General features: G+C 44.7%; 1 protein-coding gene across 2 annotated transcripts in view; it reads right to left on the reverse strand.

Annotated features, from left to right (window-relative positions):
* Positions 1-18,778, reverse strand: part of LOC112221439 (synaptotagmin-2) — a 46,202-nt gene extending 27,424 nt beyond the window's left edge. For both annotated transcript variants that reach the window (XM_024383601.2, XM_024383590.2), the window contains exon 1: positions 18,402-18,778. The gene's annotated coding sequence lies outside the window, so the exon portion shown is untranslated. The remainder of the gene's footprint in view (positions 1-18,401) is intronic.

Here is an 18,778-nt window from a genome sequence, read left to right on the forward strand (position 1 = left end):
TCTGATTAAGTTACCTTTTGATATAATTGACCAGAAAGTATGTTTATATCTCTGTAATAAGAGCATGTAGGTCAGTCCTAAAATGGCCACAGGATGTCAGCAGGGGCAGCTAGTATAAACAGAGAGAGAGAAAAAAAAAGAACTGGTGCTCTTTTCCAAAATGTAATTCCTGACTGCCAAGAACCACTCCCGTTATTATACAAATAAAGGTCCACGATAAAGTTCAAAAATCAACTATTGCTGAGATATATTAAAGGAGGAGTTTGATACACAAACACACACACACACAAACGTGTCTCTCCGGGCCCCTCGTAATGCTGACAGTGCAACTACAAGACAGCCAAGAATACAACTAGGGAGGTGTAGTCTACAAATGGCAGTAATGTGCAGATAGTATCACAGTGAACCAGCAGCAGTAGTCTCAACAGTAAGACAGTAGCATTGTAGATAGCTCTGGACTGACAGTGTTTGACTGATGATATAATTGTTACAGTTTGACCTGAATCTGATACACTAGACTGGGTATACAAACATGTAATAGCCTTTTCTCTGGGTCTAACACACAACAGTTACTATTACATTCACAGATCATCTCTGTAACTGTAACAAATCAGTTATCAGTGGGGCTGATCAAGAAGGTGGGGGACTCCGTTGAGAAGCCTTGTCTTGTTCCAGGTCATCTGCTCAGGCATGTTATGGGTCAGTGTACGTGTAAAAGGTGTGAGATTATATGATGCTTATAACTGAGTCAGAAACAGACAGAGCCTGGATCCATTTGAAAACACCAGTCTCAACATCAACAGTGAAGAGGCAACTCTGGGATACTGAATTTCTAGGCAGAGTTCCTCTGTCCAGTGTCTGTGTTTTTTAGCCCATCTTAATCTTTTCTTTTTATTGACCAGTATGAGACATGGCTTTTTCTTTGTAACACTGCCTAGAAGGCCAGCATCCCTGAGTCGCCTCTTCACTGTTGACATTGAGACTGGTGTTTTGCGGGTACAATTAAATAAAGTTAAGTACTTGTGAGGCGTCTGTTTCTCAAGCTAAACTATTAAAATTATAAACGTGGATTAGCTAACACAACATGCCATTAGAACAAAGGAGTGATGGTATCTGATAATGGGCCTCTGTACGCCTATGTAGATATTCCATAACAAATCTCCAGCTACAATAGTCATTTACAACATTAACAATGTCAACACTGTATTTCTGATTAATTTGATGTTATTTTAATAGACAAAAAAATGAGCTTTTCTTTCAAAAACAAGGAACTTTCTAAGTGACTTTTGAACGGTAGTGTATATATTATTAATTTTTTTGCTACTATAGGTAGCGTTAGCTAGCGCTAATTGGCTGTACCTGCGCCAAAATCCCAGTATTTTTCTTCCTATAGCTTGTCCGCCGTCTTCTTTTTAAATAATGGGCAAAAATGTTTTCATCACTTTAATTTACCTACCTGATCAAAATTAGTGATCTCATGCTCTCTCCTCTCGCCGCAGCAGACATACAGTATAGTGAGCAATATGTTTGGAACATCAAATCACAATAAAATCTCAGTATCAAATCGCAATAAATACAGTTCAATAACCAAACTATTTTCTTTCAAACTCCAGGTGTAAAGTCACAGCTGACACCCCATTCTTTCTGCTGACATCTTTGAATCTTAATTCAGATTTTTGGGAAAACATGGTCGCATAAAAAACAGAGGGAGATTTTACCGTAATTTTGTTACCAAACTTTTAATTTGCATAGTTTTGGTGAAATTTTCTACGTAAATTGTTCAGAGTAGTCCATATTATACATAGTTGTATGGTTTGTTAAACTTTTATATCAATGGTTTTTGCTTTGCATACCTTTTAAAGTTAAATAAATCTGAGTTAAAATGTAATTTGGTTACTGTGGAATTGCCCAATTTTTTATGATTATGATCTCACAAAGTACGAGGAAAGGAACGGTGTTTACCTGAACCAGACCAAATACCCAGGACGTGAAAGGCAATGTTCTACTTACTGTGTTTGGACTAGATCGTACACCTGGAGCATTGTATAGTCTAGGCTAATGCTGTAAAACTGTTGTGATCAGCCATATTGGTAAACGCCTCAGGCTCAATCAAGAAGAAGTTACATTGAGGAACTATCGGTCCATCTTCATTCCTCTTCAATGTATTATCATACATATAGCACCACATGTACATCACAGAAAAGTCAAAAGGAGAACGATCCAGCTGTCACAACACAGACGTATAATAACAGACTATTTACTTGGAAACTATTGGAAAATGAAGCAGACATTTACTAATTACGCTCTTCCTTATTAAAATCTCCTGTCTCCAACTGTAATTAAATGGATTGACCTGAGAATTCTATTATAATTAACTAAGATCAATTGTGAAATAAGAGGAGTCATTTTCAATTACTCTTTCACATAAACCTACTTTATAACATGACCTACCAAACATCCAACCACTTGGAAGACTAAAGGATATGATTATGTGAAATGGAACATTCTCTGATCATTAAGAGTAATAGATGTATTCATATACACTCTACCGCATGGGGCATTGCATGCCTGAACTTCTTTCACATTATCAACAGAACACTATAGGCTAGTCACCACCTGGTGACATAACTAGTTCTAGAATACTATAGGCTAGTCACCACCTGGTGACATAACTTGTTCTAGAATACTATAGGCTAGTCACCACCTGGTGACATAACTAGTTCTAGAATACTATAGGCTAGTCACCACCTGGTGACATAACTAGTTCTAGAATACTATAGGCTAGTCACCACCTGGTGACATAACTTGTTCTAGAATACTATAGGCTAGTCACCACCTGGTGACATAACTAGTTCTAGAATACTATAGGCTAGTCACCACCTGGTGACATAACTAGTTCTAGAATACTATAGGCTAGTCACCACCTGGTGACATAACTAGTTCTAGAATACTATAGGCTAGTCACCACCTGGTGACATAACTAGTTCTAGAATACTATAGGCTAGTCACCACCTGGTGATATAACTAGTTCTAGAATACTATAGACTAGTCACCACCTGTTGACATAACTAGTTCTAGAATACTATAGGCTAGTCACCACCTGGTGACATAACTAGTTCTAGAATACTATAGACTAGTCACCACCTGGTGACATAACTAGTTCTAGAATACTATAGGCTAGTCACCACCTGGTGACATAACTTGTTCTAGAATACTATAGGCTAGTCACCACCTGGTGACATAACTTGTTCTAGAATTTTAGTCACCACCTGGTGACATAACTATTCTAGAATACAAGGCTGTCACCACCTGGTGACAAACAGAATACTATAGGCTAGTCACCACCTGGTGACATAACTTGTTCTAGAATACTATAGGCTAGTCACCACCTGGTGACATAACTAGTTCTAGAATACTATAGGCTAGTCACCACCTGGTGACATAACTGTTCTAGAATACTATAGGCTAGTCACCACCTGGTGACATAACTAGTTCTAGAATACTATAGGCTAGTCACCACCTGGTGACATAACTTTCTAGAATACTATAGGCTGAGTCACCACCTGGTGACATAACTAGTTCTAGAATACTAAACCACCTGGTGACATAACTGAACTAGAATACTATAGGCTAGTCACCACCTGGTGACATAACTAGTTCTAGAATACTATAGGCTAGTCACCACCTGGTGATATAACTAGTTCTAGAATACTATAGACTAGTCACCACCTGTTGACATAACTAGTTCTAGAATACTATAGGCTAGTCACCACCTGGTGACATAACTAGTTCTAGAATACTATAGACTAGTCCCCACCTGGTGACATAACTAGTTCTAGAATACTATAGGCTAGTCACCACCTGGTGACATAACTAGTTCTAGGCTACTATAGACTAGTCACCACCTGGTGACTTAACTTGTTCTAGATTTTGGTTAACATATCAATGATGTAAAACATATAGGCATCAACAATCAATCTTGCAGATTATGTCTGAGTGTCTTTTCTACAGTTATCAATAATGACAGAAATATAGCATTACAACTGCTGAGTAGGGCCTAAGTGTTTCCTGGCCAGTGAATTTGTTCAGGAAACACTGAAGACCTTACTGAAAACTTCAGATAACAAAAATCAGCTATGAACCTGGTTTAGAGCCCTTTTTTAAAGTTATCATTCCACATGCTGCTTCGTGCCACCAACTACAATGCCTGTACAGATCTGTGCAATCGCCAGTCCTTCAGTGGCAGGCTGGCAACTATGCAATTGCTTTCCCTTTTGTAATAAAAAAAATGCAAGCACCGGGGAAAATCAGAAAGCGTTAGATCAAAAAATTGCAGCGTGACATCTCAGCAGCATGACATCCAGACGTACAAGGGCAACAAGGACAACACAGGAAAAAGATACGTGTCCAACTTCAAGGGAAATGCTTGTCCACAGTTGTTATCTTCAAGAGAAATGCTTGTCTACAGTTGGATGTTCAAGAGAAATGCTTGTCTACAGTTACTATCTTCAAGAGAAATGCTTGTCCACAGTTGCTATCTTCAAGAGAAATGCTTGTCTACAGTTGCTATCTTCAAGAGAAATGTTTGTCCACAGTTGCTATCTTCAAGAGAAATGTTTGTCCACAGTTGCTATCTTCAAGAGAAATGCTTGTCTACAGTTACTATCTTCAAGAGAAATGCTTGTCCACAGTTGCTATCTTTGAGAGAAATGAACAAATGAACAAGAAATGAACAAATGAACAAAGACAACATTAATCTCACTGATCTAAAAGTGCACTTCCCAGAGAATTCTATCAAGTATGTTGTGCCAGACCAGTACTTTATAGCATATACTGTATGCCATGACGATTTAAAATAACTTATTTCAGCTTGCAAAACACACCAAAATCTTCCTAATTTTGTCCATGATATTTATCTAGATCATGTGTACTACCCACTGCAATATTCTATAGAAGGAGTAAGACATTGGTACTGTATTTTAAACTTGAAATAGCTAGTCAAAACACTAACTCAACTAACGGTAATAGCTATACAGGATATTAATACAATAACTAACTAACCCAAGCAATTGGAAGAAGTCACATTTCAAGTAAAAATAGTTGCCTCCAGTAAATAAATTGGCTGGGTCAAGGATTAAAGACAGGAAATGATTTTGAACATGATTCATATTCAGGATTATTATTATAAATGAGTAATGTCTCAGGACAGGATCTGTCGAGGCTGACAGTGACCTAAGTACATGGCACCCCCTTGGACGCAGTCTCAAAGTCCCTCCATCCCATCACCATCACAGTCCCTCGATCTTAACACCATCACAGTCCCTCCATCCTAACACCATCACAGTCCCTCCATCCTAACACCATCACAGTCCCTCCATCCTAACACCATCACAGTCCCTCCATCCCAACACCATCACAGTCCCTCCATACTAACACCATCACAGTCCCTCCATCCCAACACCATCACAGTCCCTCCATACTAACACCATCACAGTCCCTCCATCCTAACACCATCACAGTCCCTCCATTCCAACACCATCACAGTCCCTCCATCCAAACACCATCACAGTCCCTCCATGCCATCACCATCACAGTCCCTCCTCCCAACAACATCACAGTCCCTCCATCCCATCACCATCAAAGTCCCTCCATCCTAACACCATCACAGTCCCTCCATCCAAACACCATTACAGTCCCTCCATCCTAACACCATCACAGTCCCTCCATCCCAACACCATCACAGTCCCTACATCCCAACACCATCACAGTCCCTCCATGCCATCACCATCACAGTCCCTCCATCCCATCACCATCACGGTGTCTCCATCCCATCACCATCACAGTCACCTCCATCCTAACACCATCACAGTCCCTTCATCCCAACACCATCACAGTCCCTCCATCCCAACACCATCACAGTCCCTCCATCATAATACCATCACAGTCCCTCCATCCCAACACCATCACAGTCCCTCCATCCTAACACCATCACAGTCCCTCCATCCTAATACCATCACAGTCCCTCCATCCCAACACCATCACAGTCCCTCCATCCTAACACCATCACAGTCCCTCCATCCCATCACAGTCCCTCCATCCTAACACCATCACAGTCCCTCCATGCCATCACCATCACAGTCCCTCCATCCCAACAACATCACAGTCCCCCATCTCATCACCATCACAGTCCCTCATTCTAACACCATCACAGTCCCTCCATTCTAACACCATCACAGTCCCTCCATCCCATCACCATCACAGTCCCTCCATCCAATCACCATCACAGTCCCTCCATCCCATCACCATCACAGTCCCTCCATCCCATCACCATCACAGTCCCTCCATCCTAACACCATCACAGTCCCTCCATCCTAACACCATCGCAGTCCCTCAAAACCATCACCATCACAGTCCCTCCATCCCAATGCCATCACAGTCCCTCCATCCCATCACCATCACAGTCCCTCCATCCCACCACCATCACAGACCCTCCATCCCAACACCATCACAGTCCCTCCATCCCAACACCATCACAGTCCCTCCATCCCATAACCATCACAGTCCCTCCATCCTAACACCATCACAGTCCCTACATCCCAACACCATCACAGTCCCTCCATCCCACCACCATCACAGACCCTCCATCCCAACACCATCACAGTCCCTCCATCCCAACACCATCACAGTCCCTCAATCCCATCCCATCACAGTCCCTCCATCCTAACACCATCACAGTCCCTCCATCCCAACACCATCACAGTCCCTCCATCCCAACACCATCACAGTCCCTCCATCCCATCACCATCACAGTCCCTCCATCCATCACCATCACAGTGTCTCCATCCCAACACCATCACAGTCCATCCATCCCAACACCATCACAGTCCCTCCATCCAACACCATCACAGTCCCTCCATCCCACCATCACAGTCCCTCCATCCATCCCCATCAACACCATCACAGTCCCTCCATCCCAACACCATCACAGTCCCTCCATTCACCATCACACCATCACCATCAGTCCCTCCATCCCATCACCATCACAGTCCCTCCATCCCAACACCCCTCCATCCCATCACCAGTCCCTCCATCCCACCACCATCACAGTCCCTCCATCCCATCACCACCAAGGTCTCTCGATCCCAACACCATCACAGTCCCTCCATCCTAACACCATCACAGTGTCTCCATCCTAACACCATCACAGTGTCTCCATCCCAACACCATCACAGTGTCTCCATCCCATCACAGTCCCTCCATCCCATCACCATCACAGTCCCTCCATCCTAACACCATCACAGTCCCTCTATTCTAACACCATCACAGTCCCTCCATCCCATCACCATCACAGTCCCTCCATCCCAACACCATCACAGTCCCTCCATCCCAACACCATCACAGTCCCTCCATCCCAACACCATCACAGTCCCTCCATCCCAACACAGTCCCTCCATCCCATCACCATCACAGTCCCTCCATCCTAACACCATCACAGTCCCTCCATCCCATTCCCTCCATCCCACACCATCACAGTCCCTCCATCCCATCACCATCACAGTCCCTCCATCCCAACACCATCCCTCAAAACAGTCCCTCCATCCCATTCCACCATCACAGTCCCTCCATCCCATCACCACCACAGTCCTCCATCCCAACACCATCACAGTCCCTCCATCCTAACACCATCACAGTGTCTCCTAACACCATCGCAGTCCTAACACCATCACAGTGTCTCCATCCCAACACCATCACAGTCCCTCTCCATCCCATCACAGTCCCTCCATCCCATCACCATCACAGTCCCTCCATCCCAACACCATCACAGTCCCTCTATTCTAACACCATCACAGTCCCTCCATCCCATCACCATCACAGTCCCTCCATCCCATCACCATCACAGTCCCTCCATCCCAACACCATCACAGTCCCTCCATCCCAACACCATCACAGTCCCTCCATCCCATCACCATCACACCATTCCTCCATCCCATCACCATCACAGTCCCTCCATCCCAACAGCATCACAGTCCCTCCATCCCATCACCATCACAGTCCCTCCATCCCATCACCATCACAGTCCCTCCATCCCAACACCATCACAGTCCCTCCATCCTAACACCATCACAGTCCCTCAAAACCATCACCCCTCCATCCATCAGTCCCTCCATCACAGTCCTAACACCATCACAGTCCCTCCATCCCATCACCATCACAGTCCCATCCATCACCATCACCCATCACAGTCCCTCCATCCCATCACCATCACAGTCCCTCCATCCCATCACCATCACAGTCCCTCCATCCTAACACCATCACAGTCCCTCCATCCTAACACCATCACAGTCCCTCAAACCATCACCATCACAGTTCCTCCATCCCAATGCCATGACAGTCCCTCCATCCCATCACCATCACAGTCCCTTCAGTCCCAGTCACCATCACAGTCCCACCACCATCACAGTCCCTCCATCCCTCCATCCCAACACCATCACAGTCCCTCCATCCCAACACCATCACAGTCCCTCCATCCCATCACCATCACAGTCCCTCCATCCTAACACCATCACAGTCCCTCATCCCAACACCATCACAGTCCCTCCATCCCAACACCATCACAGTCCCTCCATCCCAACACCATCACAGTCCCTCCATCCCAACACCATCACAGTCCCTCCATCCCAACACCATCACAGTCCCTCCATCCTAACACCATCACAGTCCCTCCATCCCAACACCATCACAGTCCCTCCATCCATCACCATCACAGTCCCTCCATCCCATCAACATCACAGTCCCCATCCCATCACAAACACCATCACAGTCCCTCCATCCCATCACCATCACAGTCCCTCCATCCTAACACCATCACAGTCCCTCCATCCCAACACCATCACAGTCCCTACATCCCAACACCATCACAGTCCCTCCATGCCATCAACATCACAGTGTCTCCATCCCAACACCATCACAGTCCCTCCATCCCATCACCATCACAGTCCCTCCATGCCATCACCATCACAGTGTCTCCATCCCAACACCATCACAGTCCATCCATCCCAACACCATCACAGTCCGTCCATCATAACACCATCACAGTCCCTCCATCCCAACACAGTCCCTCCATCCCATCACCATCACAGTCCCTCCATCCTAACACCATCACAGTCCCTCTATTCTAACACCATCACAGTCCCTCCATCCCATCACCATCACAGTCCCTCCATCCCAACACCATCACAGTCCCTCCATCCCACCACCATCACAGTCCCTCCATCCCATCACCACCAAGGTCTCTCCATCCCAACACCATCACAGTCCCTCCATCCTAACACCATCACAGTGTCTCCATCCTAACACCATCACAGTGTCTCCATCCCAACACCATCACAGTGTCTCCATCCCATCACAGTCCCTCCATCCCATCACCATCACAGTCCCTCCATCCTAACACCATCACAGTCCCTCCATCCACCATTCTATCCCACACCATCACAGTCCCTCCATCCCATCACCATCACAGTCCCTCACCATCCCATCCCAACACCATCACAGTCCCTCCATCCCAACATCACAGTCCCTCCATCCCAACACCATCACAGTCCCTCCATCCCAACACCATCACAGTCCCTCCATCCTAACACCATCACAGTCCCTCCATCCCATCACCATAACAGTCCCTCCATCCTAACAGCATCACAGTCCCTCCATCCCATCACCATCACAGTCCCTCCATCCCATCACCATCACAGTCCCTCCATCATAACACCATCACAGTCCCTCCATCCTAACACCATCACAGTACCTCAAAACCATCACCATCACAGTCCCTCCATCCTAACACCATCACAGTCCCTCCATCCCAACACCATCACAGTCCCTCCATCCTAACACCATCACAGTCCCTCCATCCCATCACCATCACAGTCCCTCCATCCAATCACCATCACAGTCCCTCCATCCTAAAACCATTACAGTCCCTCCATCCCAACACCATCACAGTCCCTCCATCCCAGCACCATCACAGTCCCACCATCCCATCACCATCCCTCCATGCCAACACCATCACAGTCCCTCCATCCCAGCACCATCACAGTCCCTCCATGCCATCACCATCACAGTCCCTCCATCCCAGCACCATCACAGTCCCTCCATCCCAACACCATCACAGTCCCTCCATCCCATCACCATCCCTCCATGCCAACACCATCACAGTCCCTCCATCCTAACACCATCACAGTCCCTCCATGCCAACACCATCACAGTCCCTCCATCCCAGCACCATCACATAGCCTCTGTCTCCTCTGTCTTTCCAAGGTTGCTCAAATTAGGCCAGTCAGACGTTTTGACTCTTTCTTACCCTCTTGTCTGCTCTTGGTTTAGTTTTCTCTCTCTCTCTCTCTCTCTCTCTCTCTCTCTCTCTCTCTCTCTCTCTCTCTCTCTCTCTCACACACACACACACACACACACTTTCTCTCTATCTCTCATGCACACATGCCCTCTCTCATGTACACTCCCTCCATCTCTCATTTTCTGTCTATTATACACACGCTCATTATTTTTGTGCTTCCTGCTGGTACCTAAAATAGCTTGACCGACTAGAGCTGGTTGAAACAGTTAGAGATGGGCTAGGGGGAGAGGATAAAGGAGAGAGAGAGAGCTCAGTCTGAATTCATCACCCTACACAAAGAGCAGAGCGTGTTGCCCCATTCAACGGATCTGGGGCAACTTGACTGAGTAGGCTACTGAGTGAAAGGCCTTCCATAAGGGACTGACTAATTAACTTATCTCTTTGCACCCCATTTATCTGAATAGATTTTAAGAGTTGGTGTTTTTTTCTGTGATTTTTCTGTATTGCTAAGGAAACTGGAGAACCACTAGTATTCATTAGACTGAATCCTTCAACGTTGAAAGTTAAGGCTGCACCAGCAATTACTTCATCAGCAGGAGGCCTGCATCATATCTTAGGAACTTATATAAACCAAACTAAGCTTTGTCTGGACATCTTCTATTTTCTGCTTCAGCAGCTCACCAGGATTTCTTGCTTGAGAGACAGAGGAAGAGCAAGGAAGACAAATTGGCATCATTATGGAAGGATGATTCTCAGCATTTCCTCACAAAGAGGCAGAATACTCTCCCTGTCTCTTCAGGCTGTTCCTGGTCAGTACAAAGTCAATATTCTTAACTTACAGCATTCAATGTGGGATGGATACATTCTCAGTCTTACTAAATCATTTGAAGATAGTATGTACAATGTTGCTATTCTGAGATCTTTGCACCCACATTGTGGTGATGCACAAGTCTATAATTGAAGATCTGCATTCTGACCAATAGGGGGCAGTGAAGTTGAGCTGTCCTTATTTAACAGAGGAGGGTAAATGTCATATGATATAGTTTTTGATTGCTGATTGCCTATTGACATGGCTGCATAGATTTCTCAGAAATTCAATCAGGGTTTAACACGTCATTGATGGAACCTTAATTAGATTATCCACATGAATCAACCAGATATAGTGAAGTACAGGTGGAAGCCCTTTCTGCAATAGTTGCCCACCCCAGTCAATGGAGTTTGTGCTGATGTGGACTCCACTAAGCTATGAGAATTCTCAGCTATACTCTCTCACCTCTTGAGCTTCCAACTCTGCTGGCATACAACATAGACAGCATATCTTTCTAACAGTTACGAAAAACAACACAGACATAGCAGCAGGCCACAGGCTCACTGTGGCTCTTATCAAACATATTATTTCAAATCAAATCAAATTGTACTGGTCACATACTCATATTTAGCAGATGTTATTGCGGGATTAGCAGCATGCTTGTGTTCCTAGCTCCAACAGTGCAGTAATATCTAACAATTCACAACAATACCCACGAAACTAAAAGTAAAGTAATGGAATTAAGATACATATAAATATTAGGACGAGCAATGTCGGATTGGAATTGACTAGAATACAGTAGAAGAGAATACGTTATATACATACAAGATGAGTAAAGCAGTATGTAAACATTATTCAAGTGACTAGTGTTCCAGGGCAGCAGCCTCTAAGTTGCAGGTTTGAGTAACCGGGGGGAAGCCGGCTAGTGATGGCTATTTAACAGTCTGATGGCCTTGAGATAGAAGCTGTTTTTCAGTCTCTCTGTCCTTGCTTTGATGCACCTGTCCTGACCTCGCCTTCTGGATGGTAGCGGGGTGAACAGGCCGTGGCTCGGGTGGTTGACGTCCTTGATGATGTTTTTGGCCTTCCTGTGACACTGGGTGCTGTAGGTGTCCTGGAGGGCAGGCAGTGTGCCCCCGGTGAAATGTTGGACAGACTGTACCATCCTCTGGAGAGCCCTGTGGTTGCGGGCGTGGCAGTTACCGTACTAGGCGGTGATACAGCCTGACAGGATGCTCTCAATTGTGCATCTGTAAAAGTTTGTAAGGGTCTTGGGGGACAAGCCAAATTTCTTCAGCCTCCTCAGGTTGAAGAGGCGCTGTTGCACCTTCTTCACCACACTGTCTGTGTGGGTGGACCATTTCAGACAATCAGTGATGTGTCCGCCAAGGAACTTGAAGCTTTTCACGTGTCCACTGTGGTCCCGTCAATGTGGATAGGGGTGTGCTCCCTCTGCTTTTTCCTGAAGTCCAACATCAGCTCCTTCTTTTAGTTGACGTTGAGGGAGAGGTTATTTTCCTGGCACCACTCCACCAGGGCTCTCACCTCCTCTCTGTAGGCTGTCTCATCATTATTGGTAATCAGGCCTTCTATGGTTGTGTCGTCTGCAAACTTGATGATTGTGGCCACACAGTCATGGGTGAACAGGGAGGAGGGGGCTAAGTATGAACCCTTGTGGGGCCCCTGGATTGAGGATCAGTGAAATGAAGGTGTTGTTTCCTACCTTCACCACCCAGGGTCTTGCCCATCAGGAAATCCAAGACTGGGTTGCACAGGGCGGGTTTCAGACCCAGGGCCCCGAGCCTGATGATGAGCTTGGAGGGTACTATGGTTTTGAAGGCTGAGCTATAGTCAATGAACAGCATTCTTTCATATGTATTCCTCTTGTCCAAGTGGGATAGGGCAGTGTGAAATGCAATGGCGATTGCATCGTCTGTGGATCTATTGGGGCGGTAAGCAAACCGAAGTGGGTCTGGGGTGTAAGGTAAGGTAGAGGTGATACGATCCTTAACTAGCCTCTCAAAGCACTTCATGATGACAGAAGCAATTTTCATGTAGTTCAGTTACCTTTGCTTTCTTGGGACAGGAACAATGGTGGACATATTGAAGCAATTGTGGACAGCGAATGGGATAGGGAGAAATTGAATATGTCTGTAAACACTCCAGCCAGCTGGTCTGCGCATGCTCTGAGGATGTGGCTAGGGATGCCGTCTGGGCCGGCAGCCTTGCAAAGGTTAACATGTTTAAATGTTTTACTTACATCAGCCACGGATAACGAGAGCCCACGGTCCTTGTGAGGGGCCCTTTTCGAAGGCGCTGTGTTATCCTCAAAGCGGCCTAAAGGTGTTTAGTTTATCTGGGAGCAAGATGTCGGTGTCCACGACGTGGCTGGTTTTCCCTTTGTAATCCATGATTGTCTGTAGCCCCTGCCACATATGTCTCGTGTCTGAGCCATTGAATTGCAACTCCACTTTGTCTCTGTAATGTCGTTTTGCCTGTTTGATTGCTTTACAGAGGGAATAACTACACTGTTTTTATTCAACCATATTCCCAGTCACCTTGCCATGGTTAAATGCGTTGGTTCACGCTTTCAGTTTAGCGAGAATACTGCCATCTAGCCTCGGTTTCCGGTTTGGGTAAGTTTTAATAGTCACCGTGGGAACAACATCCCGTATACACTTCCTGATGAACTCAGTCACCGTGTCCGTGTATAAATCAATGTTAATATCCGAGGCTATCCGGAACATATCCCAGTCCGCATGATCAAAACAATCTTGAAGCATGGATTCCGATTGGTCAGACCAGCATTGAATAGACCTTCCTGTTTCCTGAGTTTCTGCCTATAGGAAAGGAGGAGCAAAATTGAGTCGTGATCTGATTTGCCAAAGGGAGGGCAGTAGAAGGCCTTGTAGGCATCCCGGTAGAGAGAATATCAGTGGTGAGTACTACAGTCAATGTGTTGATAGAACATCCATAGCATTTTCCTAAAATTTGCTTTGTTAAAATCCCCAGCTACAATAAATGTGGTCTCAGTATATGTGGTTTACACTTTGCATAAAGTCCAGTGTAGTTCCTTGAGGGCCGTCGGGGTATCGGCTTGAGGGGGAATATACATGGCTGTGACTATAACCAAAGAGAATTCTCTTGGGAGGTAAAACAGTCTGCGTTTGATTGTGTGGTATTCTAGGTTGGGTGAACAAAAGGACTTGAGTTTCTGTACATTATCACAATCACACCATGAGTGGTTAATCATGAAACATACACCAAGCCCTTCTTCCAGGAGAGTTCTTTATTCCTGTCTGCGCGATGTACTGAGAACCCAGCTGGCTGTATGGACAGGATATTCTGAGAGAGCCATGATTCCATGAATTGGAGTATATTACAGTCCCTGATGTCTCTCTGGAAGGGGATCCTCACCCTGAGCTCGTCTACTTTATTATCCAGAGACTGAACATTAGCGAGTAATATATTCGGAAGTGGACGCTGTGGATTTTGTGCCTGCCGTGATCAGTGCTTGATCAGTGCTTACTGGGACTGCAGGGTTTGGTCTACACTACTCTTATCTGTAACAATGAAAGCTGCATGGTTGTCTCTCACTCCAACTTTGAGATTTTGGGGAGTTCTCTAACCAACACTTAGTCATTAGTTATTCAATCATTAGAGCAGGGGTATTCATCCGGGGATCCGTGGCCCCTAGGAGTATGCGGAGGTACTGCAGGTGTCGGCAAAAATATATATATATTTTTTGTTTTAATGTTTTTGTGAATATCTCTACCAACAACATAATAAACTAACTGTGATTTACATACCTACAGTAGAAAAGAGGAGAATATCTTATTTCTAAAAATGTAAATAACGTCACATTTATTTCTCAACTCCTAATATTAAGCCAATTACACTCACTGGAGTATCTGACATAGGCTTTTAAGAATCACCCATGAATAGGCTGCTGGCTGCTGGTATGCTCCTTGACTTGGACATACATGTTTTCAAACACATGGCTAACCTTTGTTTAACCAGCTGCTCTTAGTGAAAATGTGTTTGTTTTCTTTCCAGCTAATAGGCTGTTTACACTTCCTCTTCCAATTATAATGTGGGGAGGTCAAAATAATGAAAACCATCTACCAAATCTATTCACTTCAAAATAATGATTACTTCTCCTTGCCATTATCATTCACTTGATGATAATACAAGACGTATGATGGAGGTCGCTGGGTCACTGATTTGCCTGGAAGGGGGACCCTGGACAAGAGCATGTTTTATCATTCAAAAGATCATAGACTCAGAGTCTGTTTATGGTTAGTAGCGCATGAAACAACAAGAAACACAGATATGATTGTCTGTTTGTGCTAACATTCCACTCCTTGCCTTGTCATGCATGACAAGGAGTGGCAAGGAGTGGAAGTTAGCACAAACCGACTGGATTTCAGGCTAGATATGACACTTACAGTAAGTTGAACATAGCATTTTGGGATTGTTCAAACTTTAGAATCAATATAATGTTGATGTTATGGATCCCAAAGATACAGTATGTATTATATACTATAAGGCAGAGAAAACTTAAACACTTTAATGAAAATGTAGGCCTTTATCTCTGAGGATGTGAATAACAGGAGTAGCTTGCCATAATGTGTATGCCAAATAACCTGTAGGGTGGTTTCATTATTGTCTAGAAGCAGTGACAATTGGGGTGGCAGGCAGCTAGCTTCAGTACCAGTGGACCTGGAGAGAGCGGAGAGAGGAAGATAGGACTCTGACAACATCTCATTACCTTCCTTTGCATTGTCTCTCTTTTTCTCCTTTCTCCTATATGACCCCAGTGGATGGCTACATAAACAAACCCTCTACCACAGCAGTAAAGCGTAAACTGACAGTGTTTGCCTGCAGTTCCCAATGAAACAAAGACAGCAAGTCAGTAACTTTTAGAGGGAAGTCCAGGCTCACTATAAAAGTAGGCTAAAAATGACTTCATAATACATCACTGGCTCAGATGGCTGTAACATGGCTAAACGGTGGCTAAACAGTACAAAGGCCATGTTAGAGAATTACAACAGACCATTGCATTTCCAAAATGTGCATCAGTCTTACAAAAACATAGTTCCCTATAGTCAGTTTACAAAGCACATTATAAAACATCCGTATGTACTTCACAAAATGTGTTACAGAAATGTCTGCCATGGACACATGAAGACATCCCTAGCTTATATACAGTTTGACTCACAATGAAAAATATCATCTCAGTATCATCACAATGTGCACCTGGCGTGTCATTAACAATGGAACATCTTCTGGGAGAGATCATACAAACAGTTTATTACTGCACAAAATCTATCCAAGAGAGAGAGAGATTGTGGTGAAGCATCAAGGCCTTTCCTTTTCAGCTGCCCAACCACTCCAACGTGAAGAGTAGAAGACCTATCGATGTACGGGAATATTTCTTAACTGTTATGCTTTTATGTTGACCAGGAGAGGAAACAGCAATTGACCTACTCTACTCACAAATAAGGGTTAGGGTTAGGGTGAGGGTTACTGTAGTGTTGCCTCATTCCTTTGAAAGCCCATCCATTTTAACCAAGCAGTAAAACCCCAGACATGTCTCTCCCACTTACCCCTATGACCCAAAATAGACTCCATTTTACTGATTTATGAACTAGCACTGGTACGTATCCCAGTATCCTCCCCCATGACATGGCCAGCTCAGCACTATTCCCTGGACAACTGTGTGTGTGTGTGTGTGTGGGTGTGCGCGAGTGTGCATGTGTGTGTGAGAGAGAGAGAGAGAGAGAGAGAGAGAGAGTGCTGCGGCTGTGGCTCCTCTGAATCACCTCTGCTGTGCCAGAGGAGGCGGACCCCTATGCATCTTAACCAGGAGAGTCCCAGTACAGGCAGTCCTGTACACCGGAGGAAGCTGGTGGGAGGAGCTATAGGAGGTTCTAAACCTGGAGAGTCCCAGTCCTGTACACATAGTGGCCCTGAAGACCGACCAGCCTGAAACACCACCTGAGAACACAACAGCCCCATAGAAAGACACTCACTTGTCACCTTGGATAATGCTGCCTCTCAATACCATTGTTTACATCCTGATGTGGTATATAGAGGTTCCATCCTTATGCTAATGACTCATGACTAAAGTATGCATATGAGGAATATGGAATTGCTCAGTAGATCAGGTTTTATAACCTGATATAAACTGCTGCATTTTCACTGAGGTCCACTTTTATCTGGTAAACTGTACCCTTCAGAGTGGTGTGGAAGACTTTGAAATCAACCCAAGAAAAGATACGCAGTCAACGTAGTCAATGATGATGCAATGACCTTAGGTACAAGCTACACATGGTGGAAAGGGGCGATGTGGTTCATTTGTTCTGAGAAAGCTAGCTTTGACAGTTAATATCATTACCTTGAATCCATTACACTACAGGGTAGCACCTCTTCAATGCATGCATGGGCTCTTTCAGAATAGCTTGTTCAGCAGAATTGACCTTGCATGCACCCCCCAGCGCAGCAGAATGTATAGTGGAACGGGGCTGTTCCTCTCATGATGTTACTTCAAAACTGTCATCATGTCATTTTATCAACCATTTACCTTCCTTTTAGTCTAAATTTAAAGATAGAAAACAAATGTACTTATATCAACCAGATAACTGCATATTAACATGATATCAACAGATCAACAGAAAATTGGTTGTTTGTAAATTTCTCTCATATTTTGGTTCAGGGTAAAAAATAAAAAATAAAATGTTAAAGGCATTTGATCAAACATTGAATTGGGACTAAAACACACTCCACTGATCACTTCAGTTATAGTTGAATCGGCATACGTGAAGTGAATGGTATCCATAAAAAGTAAAGGACTGCGAAATGTGTTGTTTCAATGTTTTCTAATGTGAAAAACAGCCCCATCCCAAGATCTACTCTCTTACACACATTTTCTACTATTATGTAACGTGATACTGCAGCACTGTATGAAGCTACGCATGAGGACTTGCCTCAATACTGAGAGAGAAAGTTCCACTGGCAGCCTCCCTTTCCCTGCAGTGGCTCTACATTAAACCAGAGGAAATTGAAACTGGGGAAGATATCATTGTCTACTATAATTACCTTGAGCCTTTCCTCTCCCACTGCAGTCCTCTAGGTAGATGGGCAGTGTAATGAGGCTGGTTACTGCCATGACTAAATGATACATGACCACGGCACTCATCACGATCAACAAACATGTACATACAGTAAGAAGTGACACCTTACCTGTATCGGAGAGCTGTTGTCTCCTGGAGAAAAAGAGAGAGAGGGAGGGTACTTCTGTCTGTAGTACCTGCAGGACACTTGAGATAAGGTCTTAGGAGAAGAAATGTTTGAGATTAATAGTTTTTTGGGTTTATCCCACTCTGAAGAAGGTAAGCCTCTTGTAACTGCTCAGTCCCCGCAGTCACCCCCGGGGGTCTCTTCACGAAAGCCCTCTTCACACACACTGACACAAAACAGTTGCCTGTAGTGAGGAGTTAATCAGATCTGGGGAAAATGAAATGAAATACACGCGCACATTAACATTCTCTCACACTGCAAATCAGCACCAGCATCAAAGCTATGTGCCGTTTCACTGCTGTATTTCCCGGCACTGCAGC

This window comes from Oncorhynchus tshawytscha, linkage group LG02, assembly GCF_018296145.1.
Source record: "Oncorhynchus tshawytscha isolate Ot180627B linkage group LG02, Otsh_v2.0, whole genome shotgun sequence".
In the NCBI taxonomy this organism is placed as follows: domain Eukaryota; kingdom Metazoa; phylum Chordata; class Actinopteri; order Salmoniformes; family Salmonidae; genus Oncorhynchus; species Oncorhynchus tshawytscha.